Source organism: Chiloscyllium plagiosum, unplaced genomic scaffold, assembly GCF_037043375.1.
Source record: "Chiloscyllium plagiosum isolate Xiang-an unplaced genomic scaffold, Cpla_swu_hap1 HiC_scaffold_51, whole genome shotgun sequence".
Lineage (NCBI taxonomy): Eukaryota > Metazoa > Chordata > Chondrichthyes > Orectolobiformes > Hemiscylliidae > Chiloscyllium > Chiloscyllium plagiosum.
In genome coordinates, this window is record NW_028270189.1 from 11,328,068 (window position 1) to 11,340,057 (window position 11,990).

Genomic DNA, 11,990 nt, shown 5'->3' on the forward strand with positions numbered 1-11,990 from the left:
GTTTCTGTAGTGTAGTGGTCATCACGTTCGCCTAACACGCGAAAGGTCCCCAGTTCGAAACTGGGCAGAAACTGTTTTGTTCTTCAACTGCAGCCTTTTACATGGACAAGAGCTGAGCTTTCTTGCATCTTTCCCATCTGCAAACCTGCCTTCGAATTTGCTTCAACAAATCTGTTCTCGTCGTGAAATGTAATGCAATTCCATTTAATTACAGTGCAAAGCGTTGTTAAGTTTTTCTCCAACCTGGTTCTGATCATATGCCATTCTGTTGGAGAGTGCAGTTACCGCCTTCTGATCCTTCCACGAAAAGCAGTAACGCATTTGCCTTCCTTGCGCAGGCGGCTCGCTTCAAAGACAGGAAAGAAGCAGATGCTCTGGTGTCACAGCGCACCACGAATTCCTGAACTTGTCTGTCTGTCAAATGTACCCCAAGGTCGTCTCAGAAAGACCTAATTTGGAAGCTGTCAATCGTTATTCAACGTGCGGGAATTGGCACCAGATATCCTGAATCATGTTTTGGAGCAATTCGCACGTTAGTGGCTCATTCAATCAGCAACAGCAATGAAAGAAATTGCACTCTCAGAGGAACCTTTCGACTTGCGCATTCATAGCGTCGCTATTATGAAGGTCCGCACCGAGATCTAAGTCATGTTGGAACTGAAACGGAGAAATCGACAGAGAGGCTACAGAATGACATCGCATCCACTTGGTTTTCTTTAAATCACTGACGAGCAGGAAAATGTAAACGGGGAGGGCGAGTGGGGAAGTGAGGCAGTTGCAGCTCTGGTGAAATTCCTTCTTTGTGATTCACTCAGCAACCAGAGACGTGAAGGTGACTCAGGGGTGAAAGCTCTTCACATCGAGAACAAAAAGCACTCAAGGGCAGTTAGCACCTCTTCTGGAGTGGGGGTGGGGTGAGGTAATTACCTTTTGACTTCTGTTACTATGTTCAGAAACTGGCTGTTCTGAGGTGAACAGAAACTGCATTTCTAAAAAGCACCACGGAATTTAGCAAAATTTTTTGAGTCGCTTCTCCTCGATTCCCACACAGGTTTCCAATTCAGTTGGTATCCATGTGGCTCATGTACAGGAGTGAACGTCTCAGTAGCAAATTGCACGGTTAAGGTAAAAGGCAAGGAAAGTGGCATCTCGAACTGGCTCCGAGGTCAGAGCATTCTCTCAATGTGATCTGTCGTTCTCGGATTGTAATGCTACCTCCGGTTTTAGGGTGGAGAACATTCTTTGGGACTCCTATTCTGAAAAAAAAACAACACAGACACAGTGACTGAAACTATGCTGCACGGTATGATGCGGAACACGGCCTGCTCAGGTTTGTGCATTTTCCCTGTAGTCCGGTGTGTTTCGTGTTCCGTGTAAACGTGAAAGTCGTCCTGTTTCGAGCAATGGGTGAAATCATTTAGCAAAGCAAGAATGGAAATTCCAGTAATGTCAAGCAGCTCATGGTTATTTGACCAAATCATAAGCGAACCCATATTCTCACGCACTCACAGATACATTTGTAGCTGAAAAGAGTCTGAGAAGATAGACTGAGCTTACCATTGATTTTTGCCTGGATTGATGGGCTATCAATATCTGCTGCGAAATTGACATTGTTGCCGGGCACATCCCAGCAGCTGTGCGAGTCCGAGAGGAATCATGGAACCCTTTTCATGTGACTTTGCATCTGTTGTTATGCAGGAGCACAATTGGAAATATAAGAAAATGAGGCGGCGCCGCCGGCTGGTAGTGTGGCCGAGCGGTCTAAGGCGCTGGATCCAGGTTCCAGTCTCGAAAGGGGCGCGGGTTCGAAACCCACCACTGCCATTTCTGCTGATCAACTCCAATGCTGCAGCTTGTTAAAATGCTGTTTCGGTGTCCACTGTATATTGATGTTGAAAACAAAAGTAAAATGGGTTTGCTTCGCAGGGAATTAACTGTGGTGTGGGATACTGCCAAATATTCCAAAATGTCTCTACTGTCATGATCGTGTTCGACTCCCGCGCGGAAAATCGCAAACAGTTGTGCCATCCCAGGCAAGTTGAGCCTTTACTGGAACCGAATGGAGACTGTTATTTCATCGCTGTTGTGAAACGGAGTCCTACGGTGACTCTACTCGTTGTTATTTGGGTTTCTAGCTAATGGGAAAATCGTTCCAATGAATTTCGATGTCCTACCTTATTGAATTTCTCATATTTCCTTCATTTCCGTCCTGGAAACATCAGAAGGGAAAGGTAATCTAATCGAGACTGTGATTGGTGAAATTCACTTTTTACGGCCAATTCTTATTATGTTCTTTCTTTCTCTCTTTTCAGCATTGTCTGGAAAGTGGTGGTGCAGTAAGGCTGCAGCATGTTTGAAAGAGTCGTTTGGAAATGCCCCGTTGTTAGTTGTGAGATTACTTTATGACTCATGCCCTCGGACTGTATCACATTTAGCATTCATGCATCTCTGTGTCTGAAAATGCGTGAGGTATGCCAGTTTTGTTTGTGTTCCGTGTTAAATGCTTTCTGTTTTGCGATTCGCTCAATACATTTCGATTTAACAGGGTTTCTGAGATAACTTCCAGCAGCCAAAATCCTCAGCTGAGGATCTGGGAAAATTTCACAGAGTATGGTCAGTCGGAGCTAAAGTAAGGAAGTCGTTCGTTTCTACAGTGTTTCACAATACTACCTTTCCCGTGAGCAGTCGAACAGACTAAATGATTGTGCCACAGACTGCGATGGCAAACTCCGCTGAAAAGTAATCCTTTAAAGCCGGTGGAAGCAACATGACGTTATTGGGGTACACCGTGGAAAAAAATACTTCGGTGGACCCCTCGTCCATGCTCACCACATAGCCAAAATTAAACAAGTCCCGTTCCCCAGCATTTGGCCCCAATCCCTCTAAACGCATCCTACCCAGAAACTCACCCGATTACCTTTGCAATTTTCTGAGTGTAATAGCCTCCTCCACTTCCTCTGGTAGATCATTCCAAACACGCACAACCTTCTTTGTGGGAAATGTGCCTCAGGTCCTTTGTCACTTTCAGCCCACTCACCTTAAAGCTGTGCTGTCGAGTTTTCAACTCACACCAACTTGGGTAAAACACGTAAGTACTCAGTTTACCACCCTTCCATAAGGTCATGTCGCAGCTGTTACGCTGCAGGGAAAGTTTATTCCATCAGCCTATTCCATCTCGCCCGACGGTACAAACATCGACGACATCTTTGTCTATATCTTGTCATCAATTTAAAGTGTCTTTTCTTACGTTTTCAAGATGTCGATTACGCTGGACAATAACGAGCTATCGGAAACAGAAAGGTGAAACATAGAACGGATTCAACTTTCAGTGCTGGACGCCACAGGGCCGCAGCACGGGTGGCTGTGGCTTGTTTCTGTAGTGTAGTGGTCATCACGTTCGCCTAACACGCGAAAAGTCCCCAGTTCGAAACTGGGCAGAAACTGTTTTGTTCTTCAACTGCAGCCTTTTACATGGACAAGAGCTGAGCTTTCTTGCATCTTTCCCATCTGCAAACCTGCCTTCGAATTTGCTTCAACAAATCTGTTCTCGTCGTGAAATGTAATGCAATTCCATTTAATTACAGTGCAAAGCGTTGTTAAGTTTTTCTCCAACCTGGTTCTGATCATATGCCATTCTGTTGGAGAGTGTAGTAACCGCCTTCTGATCCTTCCACGAAAAGCAGTAACGCATTTGCCTTCCTTGCGCAGGCGGCTCGCTTCAAAGACAGGAAAGAAGCAGATGCTCTGGTGTCACAGCGCACCACGAATTCCTGAACTTGTCTGTCTGTCAAATGTACCCCAAGGTCGTCTCAGAAAGACCTCATTTGGAAGCTGTCAATCGTTATTCAACGTGCGGGAATTGGCACCAGATATCCTGAATCATGTTTTGGAGCAATTCGCACGTTAGTGGCTCATTCAATCAGCAACAGCAATGAAAGAAATTGCACTCTCAGAGGAACCTTTCGACTTGCGCATTCATAGCGTCGCTATTATGAAGGTCCGCACCGAGATCTAAGTCATGTTGGAACTGAAACGGAGAAATCGACAGAGAGGCTACAGAATGACATCGCATCCATTTGGTTTTCTTTAAATCAGTGACGAGCAGGAAAATGTAAACGGGGAGGGCGAGTGGGGAAGTGAGGCAGTTGCAGCTCTGGTGAAATTCCTCCTTTGTGTTTCACTCAGCAACCAGAGACGTGAAGGTGACTCAGGGGTGAAAGCTCTTCACATCGAGAACAAAAAGCACTCAAGGGCAGTTAGCACCTCTTCTGGAGTGGGGGTGGGGTGTGGTAATTACCTTTTGACTTCTGTTACTATGTTCAGAAACTGGCTTTTAGATTGAGGTGAACAGAAACTGCATTTCTAAAAAGCACCACGGAATTTAGCAAAATTTTTTGAGTCGCTTCTCCTCGATTCCCACACAGGTTTCCAATTCAGTTGGTATCCATGTGGCTCATGTCCAGGAGTGAACGTCTCAGTAGCAAATTGCACGGTTAAGGTAAAAGGCAAGGAAAGTGGCATCTCGAACTGGCTCCGAGGTCAGAGCATTCTCTCAATGTGATCTGTCGTTCTCGGATTGTAATGCTACCTCCGGTTTTAGGGTGGAGAACATTCTTTGGGACTCCTATTCTGAAAAAAAAACACAGACACAGTGACTGAAACTATGCTGCACGGTATGATGCGGAACACGGCCTGCTCAGGTTTGTGCATTTTCCCTGTAGTCCGGTGTGTTTCGTGTTCCGTGTAAACGTGAAAGTCGTCCTGTTTCGAGCAATGGGTGAAATCATTTAGCAAAGCAAGAATGGAAATTCCAGTAATGTCAAGCAGCTCATGGTTATTTGACCAAATCATAAGCGAACCCATATTCTCACGCACTCACAGATACATTTGTAGCTGAAAAGAGTCTGAGAAGATAGACTGAGCTTACCATTGATTTTTGCCTGGATTGATGGGCTATCAATATCTGCTGCGAAATTGACATTGTTGCCGGGCACATCCCAGCAGCTGTGCGAGTCCGAGAGGAATCATGGAACCCTTTTCATGTGACTTTGCATCTGTTGTTATGCAGGAGCACAATTGGAAATATAAGAAAATGAGGCGGCGCCGCCGGCTGGTAGTGTGGCCGAGCGGTCTAAGGCGCTGGATCCAGGTTCCAGTCTCGAAAGGGGCGCGGGTTCGAAACCCACCACTGCCATTTCTGCTGATCAACTCCAATGCTGCAGCTTGTTAAAATGCTGTTTCGGTGTCCACTGTATATTGATGTTGAAAACAAAAGTAAAATGGGTTTGCTTCGCAGGGAATTAACTGTGGTGTGGGATACTGCCAAATATTCCAAAATGTCTCTACTGTCATGATCGTGTTCGACTCCCGCGCGGAAAATCGCAAACAGTTGTGCCGTCCCAGGCAAGTTGAGCCTTTACTGGAACCGAATGGAGACTGTCATTTCATCGCTGTTGTGAAACGGAGTCCTACGGTGACTCTACTCGTTGTTATTTGGGTTTCTAGCTAATGGGAAAATCGTTCCAATGAATTTCGATGTCCTACCTTATTGAATTTCTCATATTTCCTTCATTTCCGTCCTGGAAACATCAGAAGGGAAAGGTAATCTAATCGAGACTGTGATTGGTGAAATTCACTTTTTACGGCCAATTCTTATTATGTTCTTTCTTTCTCTCTTTTCAGCATTGTCTGGAAAGTGGTGGTGCAGTAAGGCTGCAGCATGTTTGAAAGAGTCGTTTGGAAATGCCCCGTTGTTAGTTGTGAGATTACTTTATGACTCATGCCCTCGGACTGTATCACATTTAGCATTCATGCATCTCTGTGTCTGAAAATGCGTGAGGTATGCCAGTTTTGTTTGTGTTCCGTGTTAAATGCTTTCTGTTTTGCGATTCGCTCAATACATTTCGATTTAACAGGGTTTCTGAGATAACTTCCAGCAGCCAAAATCCTCAGCTGAGGATCTGGGAAAATTTCACAGAGTATGGTCAGTCGGAGCTAAAGTAAGGAAGTCGTTCGTTTCTACAGTGTTTCACAATACTACCTTTCCCGTGAGCAGTCGAACAGACTAAATGATTGTGCCACAGACTGCGATGGCAAACTCCGCTGAAAAGTAATCCTTTAAAGCCGGTGGAAGCAACATGACGTTATTGGGGTACACCGTGGAAAAAAATACTTCGGTGGACCCCTCGTCCATGCTCACCACATAGCCAAAATTAAACAAGTCCCGTTCCCCAGCATTTGGCCCCAATCCCTCTAAACGCATCCTACCCAGAAACTCACCCGATTACCTTTGCAATTTTCTGAGTGTAATAGCCTCCTCCACTTCCTCTGGTAGATCATTCCAAACACGCACAACCTTCTTTGTGGGAAATGTGCCTCAGGTCCTTTGTCACTTTCAGCCCACTCACCTTAAAGCTGTGCTGTCGAGTTTTCAACTCACACCAACTTGGGTAAAACACGTAAGTACTCAGTTTACCACCCTTCCATAAGGTCATGTCGCAGCTGTTACGCTGCAGGGAAAGTTTATTCCATCAGCCTATTCCATCTCGCCCGACGGTACAAACATCGACGACATCTTTGTCTATATCTTGTCATCAATTTAAAGTGTCTTTTCTTACGTTTTCAAGATGTCGATTACGCTGGACAATAACGAGCTATCGGAAACAGAAAGGTGAAACATAGAACGGATTCAACTTTCAGTGCTGGACGCCACAGGGCCGCAGCACGGGTGGCTGTGGCTTGTTTCTGTAGTGTAGTGGTCATCACGTTCGCCTAACACGCGAAAAGTCCCCAGTTCGAAACTGGGCAGAAACTGTTTTGTTCTTCAACTGCAGCCTTTTACATGGACAAGAGCTGAGCTTTCTTGCATCTTTCCCATCTGCAAACCTGCCTTCGAATTTGCTTCAACAAATCTGTTCTCGTCGTGAAATGTAATGCAATTCCATTTAATTACAGTGCAAAGCGTTGTTAAGTTTTTCTCCAACCTGGTTCTGATCATATGCCATTCTGTTGGAGAGTGTAGTAACCGCCTTCTGATCCTTCCACGAAAAGCAGTAACGCATTTGCCTTCCTTGCGCAGGCGGCTCGCTTCAAAGACAGGAAAGAAGCAGATGCTCTGGTGTCACAGCGCACCACGAATTCCTGAACTTGTCTGTCTGTCAAATGTACCCCAAGGTCGTCTCAGAAAGACCTCATTTGGAAGCTGTCAATCGTTATTCAACGTGCGGGAATTGGCACCAGATATCCTGAATCATGTTTTGGAGCAATTCGCACGTTAGTGGCTCATTCAATCAGCAACAGCAATGAAAGAAATTGCACTCTCAGAGGAACCTTTCGACTTGCGCATTCATAGCGTCGCTATTATGAAGGTCCGCACCGAGATCTAAGTCATGTTGGAACTGAAACGGAGAAATCGACAGAGAGGCTACAGAATGACATCGCATCCATTTGGTTTTCTTTAAATCAGTGACGAGCAGGAAAATGTAAACGGGGAGGGCGAGTGGGGAAGTGAGGCAGTTGCAGCTCTGGTGAAATTCCTCCTTTGTGTTTCACTCAGCAACCAGAGACGTGAAGGTGACTCAGGGGTGAAAGCTCTTCACATCGAGAACAAAAAGCACTCAAGGGCAGTTAGCACCTCTTCTGGAGTGGGGGTGGGGTGTGGTAATTACCTTTTGACTTCTGTTACTATGTTCAGAAACTGGCTTTTAGATTGAGGTGAACAGAAACTGCATTTCTAAAAAGCACCACGGAATTTAGCAAAATTTTTTGAGTCGCTTCTCCTCGATTCCCACACAGGTTTCCAATTCAGTTGGTATCCATGTGGCTCATGTCCAGGAGTGAACGTCTCAGTAGCAAATTGCACGGTTAAGGTAAAAGGCAAGGAAAGTGGCATCTCGAACTGGCTCCGAGGTCAGAGCATTCTCTCAATGTGATCTGTCGTTCTCGGATTGTAATGCTACCTCCGGTTTTAGGGTGGAGAACATTCTTTGGGACTCCTATTCTGAAAAAAAAACACAGACACAGTGACTGAAACTATGCTGCACGGTATGATGCGGAACACGGCCTGCTCAGGTTTGTGCATTTTCCCTGTAGTCCGGTGTGTTTCGTGTTCCGTGTAAACGTGAAAGTCGTCCTGTTTCGAGCAATGGGTGAAATCATTTAGCAAAGCAAGAATGGAAATTCCAGTAATGTCAAGCAGCTCATGGTTATTTGACCAAATCATAAGCGAACCCATATTCTCACGCACTCACAGATACATTTGTAGCTGAAAAGAGTCTGAGAAGATAGACTGAGCTTACCATTGATTTTTGCCTGGATTGATGGGCTATCAATATCTGCTGCGAAATTGACATTGTTGCCGGGCACATCCCAGCAGCTGTGCGAGTCCGAGAGGAATCATGGAACCCTTTTCATGTGACTTTGCATCTGTTGTTATGCAGGAGCACAATTGGAAATATAAGAAAATGAGGCGGCGCCGCCGGCTGGTAGTGTGGCCGAGCGGTCTAAGGCGCTGGATCCAGGTTCCAGTCTCGAAAGGGGCGCGGGTTCGAAACCCACCACTGCCATTTCTGCTGATCAACTCCAATGCTGCAGCTTGTTAAAATGCTGTTTCGGTGTCCACTGTATATTGATGTTGAAAACAAAAGTAAAATGGGTTTGCTTCGCAGGGAATTAACTGTGGTGTGGGATACTGCCAAATATTCCAAAATGTCTCTACTGTCATGATCGTGTTCGACTCCCGCGCGGAAAATCGCAAACAGTTGTGCCGTCCCAGGCAAGTTGAGCCTTTACTGGAACCGAATGGAGACTGTCATTTCATCGCTGTTGTGAAACGGAGTCCTACGGTGACTCTACTCGTTGTTATTTGGGTTTCTAGCTAATGGGAAAATCGTTCCAATGAATTTCGATGTCCTACCTTATTGAATTTCTCATATTTCCTTCATTTCCGTCCTGGAAACATCAGAAGGGAAAGGTAATCTAATCGAGACTGTGATTGGTGAAATTCACTTTTTACGGCCAATTCTTATTATGTTCTTTCTTTCTCTCTTTTCAGCATTGTCTGGAAAGTGGTGGTGCAGTAAGGCTGCAGCATGTTTGAAAGAGTCGTTTGGAAATGCCCCGTTGTTAGTTGTGAGATTACTTTATGACTCATGCCCTCGGACTGTATCACATTTAGCATTCATGCATCTCTGTGTCTGAAAATGCGTGAGGTATGCCAGTTTTGTTTGTGTTCCGTGTTAAATGCTTTCTGTTTTGCGATTCGCTCAATACATTTCGATTTAACAGGGTTTCTGAGATAACTTCCAGCAGCCAAAATCCTCAGCTGAGGATCTGGGAAAATTTCACAGAGTATGGTCAGTCGGAGCTAAAGTAAGGAAGTCGTTCGTTTCTACAGTGTTTCACAATACTACCTTTCCCGTGAGCAGTCGAACAGACTAAATGATTGTGCCACAGACTGCGATGGCAAACTCCGCTGAAAAGTAATCCTTTAAAGCCGGTGGAAGCAACATGACGTTATTGGGGTACACCGTGGAAAAAAATACTTCGGTGGACCCCTCGTCCATGCTCACCACATAGCCAAAATTAAACAAGTCCCGTTCCCCAGCATTTGGCCCCAATCCCTCTAAACGCATCCTACCCAGAAACTCACCCGATTACCTTTGCAATTTTCTGAGTGTAATAGCCTCCTCCACTTCCTCTGGTAGATCATTCCAAACACGCACAACCTTCTTTGTGGGAAATGTGCCTCAGGTCCTTTGTCACTTTCAGCCCACTCACCTTAAAGCTGTGCTGTCGAGTTTTCAACTCACACCAACTTGGGTAAAACACGTAAGTACTCAGTTTACCACCCTTCCATAAGGTCATGTCGCAGCTGTTACGCTGCAGGGAAAGTTTATTCCATCAGCCTATTCCATCTCGCCCGACGGTACAAACATCGACGACATCTTTGTCTATATCTTGTCATCAATTTAAAGTGTCTTTTCTTACGTTTTCAAGATGTCGATTACGCTGGACAATAACGAGCTATCGGAAACAGAAAGGTGAAACATAGAACGGATTCAACTTTCAGTGCTGGACGCCACAGGGCCGCAGCACGGGTGGCTGTGGCTTGTTTCTGTAGTGTAGTGGTCATCACGTTCGCCTAACACGCGAAAAGTCCCCAGTTCGAAACTGGGCAGAAACTGTTTTGTTCTTCAACTGCAGCCTTTTACATGGACAAGAGCTGAGCTTTCTTGCATCTTTCCCATCTGCAAACCTGCCTTCGAATTTGCTTCAACAAATCTGTTCTCGTCGTGAAATGTAATGCAATTCCATTTAATTACAGTGCAAAGCGTTGTTAAGTTTTTCTCCAACCTGGTTCTGATCATATGCCATTCTGTTGGAGAGTGTAGTAACCGCCTTCTGATCCTTCCACGAAAAGCAGTAACGCATTTGCCTTCCTTGCGCAGGCGGCTCGCTTCAAAGACAGGAAAGAAGCAGATGCTCTGGTGTCACAGCGCACCACGAATTCCTGAACTTGTCTGTCTGTCAAATGTACCCCAAGGTCGTCTCAGAAAGACCTCATTTGGAAGCTGTCAATCGTTATTCAACGTGCGGGAATTGGCACCAGATATCCTGAATCATGTTTTGGAGCAATTCGCACGTTAGTGGCTCATTCAATCAGCAACAGCAATGAAAGAAATTGCACTCTCAGAGGAACCTTTCGACTTGCGCATTCATAGCGTCGCTATTATGAAGGTCCGCACCGAGATCTAAGTCATGTTGGAACTGAAACGGAGAAATCGACAGAGAGGCTACAGAATGACATCGCATCCATTTGGTTTTCTTTAAATCAGTGACGAGCAGGAAAATGTAAACGGGGAGGGCGAGTGGGGAAGTGAGGCAGTTGCAGCTCTGGTGAAATTCCTTCTTTGTGATTCACTCAGCAACCAGAGACGTGAAGGTGACTCAGGGGTGAAAGCTCTTCACATCGAGAACAAAAAGCACTCAAGGGCAGTTAGCACCTCTTCTGGAGTGGGGGTGGGGTGTGGTAATTACCTTTTGACTTCTGTTACTATGTTCAGAAACTGGCTTTTAGATTGAGGTGAACAGAAACTGCATTTCTAAAAAGCACCACGGAATTTAGCAAAATTTATTGAGTCGCTTCTCCTCGATTCCCACACAGGTTTCCAATTCAGTTGGTATCCATGTGGCTCATGTCCAGGAGTGAACGTCTCAGTAGCAAATTGCACGGTTAAGGTAAAAGGCAAGGAAAGTGGCATCTCGAACTGGCTCCGAGGTCAGAGCATTCTCTCAATGTGATCTGTCGTTCTCGGATTGTAATGCTACCTCCGGTTTTAGGGTGGAGAACATTCTTTGGGACTCCTATTCTGAAAAAAAAACAACACAGACACAGTGACTGAAACTATGCTGCACGGTATGATGCGGAACACGGCCTGCTCAGGTTTGTGCATTTTCCCTGTAGTCCGGTGTGTTTCGTGTTCCGTGTAAACGTGAAAGTCGTCCTGTTTCGAGCAATGGGTGAAATCATTTAGCAAAGCAAGAATGGAAATTCCAGTAATGTCAAGCAGCTCATGGTTATTTGACCAAATCATAAGCGAACCCATATTCTCACGCACTCACAGATACATTTGTAGCTGAAAAGAGTCTGAGAAGATAGACTGAGCTTACCATTGATTTTTGCCTGGATTGATGGGCTATCAATATCTGCTGCGAAATTGACATTGTTGCCGGGCACATCCCAGCAGCTGTGCGAGTCCGAGAGGAATCATGGAACCCTTTTCATGTGACTTTGCATCTGTTGTTATGCAGGAGCACAATTGGAAATATAAGAAAATGAGGCGGCGCGGCCGGCTGGTAGTGTGGCCGAGCGGTCTAAGGCGCTGGATCCAGGTTCCAGTCTCGAAAGGGGCGCGGGTTCGAAACCCACCACTGCCATTTCTGCTGATCAACTCCAATGCTGCAGCTTGTTAAAATGCTGTTTCGGTGTC

General features: G+C 45.5%; 1 non-coding gene across 1 annotated transcript; it reads left to right on the forward strand.

The window, feature by feature from the left end:
• Nucleotides 1-73, forward strand: trnav-aac (transfer RNA valine (anticodon AAC)). Its single transcript has one exon. It is a non-coding gene; the product is annotated as a tRNA-Val (tRNA).
• The last annotated feature ends 11,917 nt before the right edge of the window (nucleotides 74-11,990 follow it).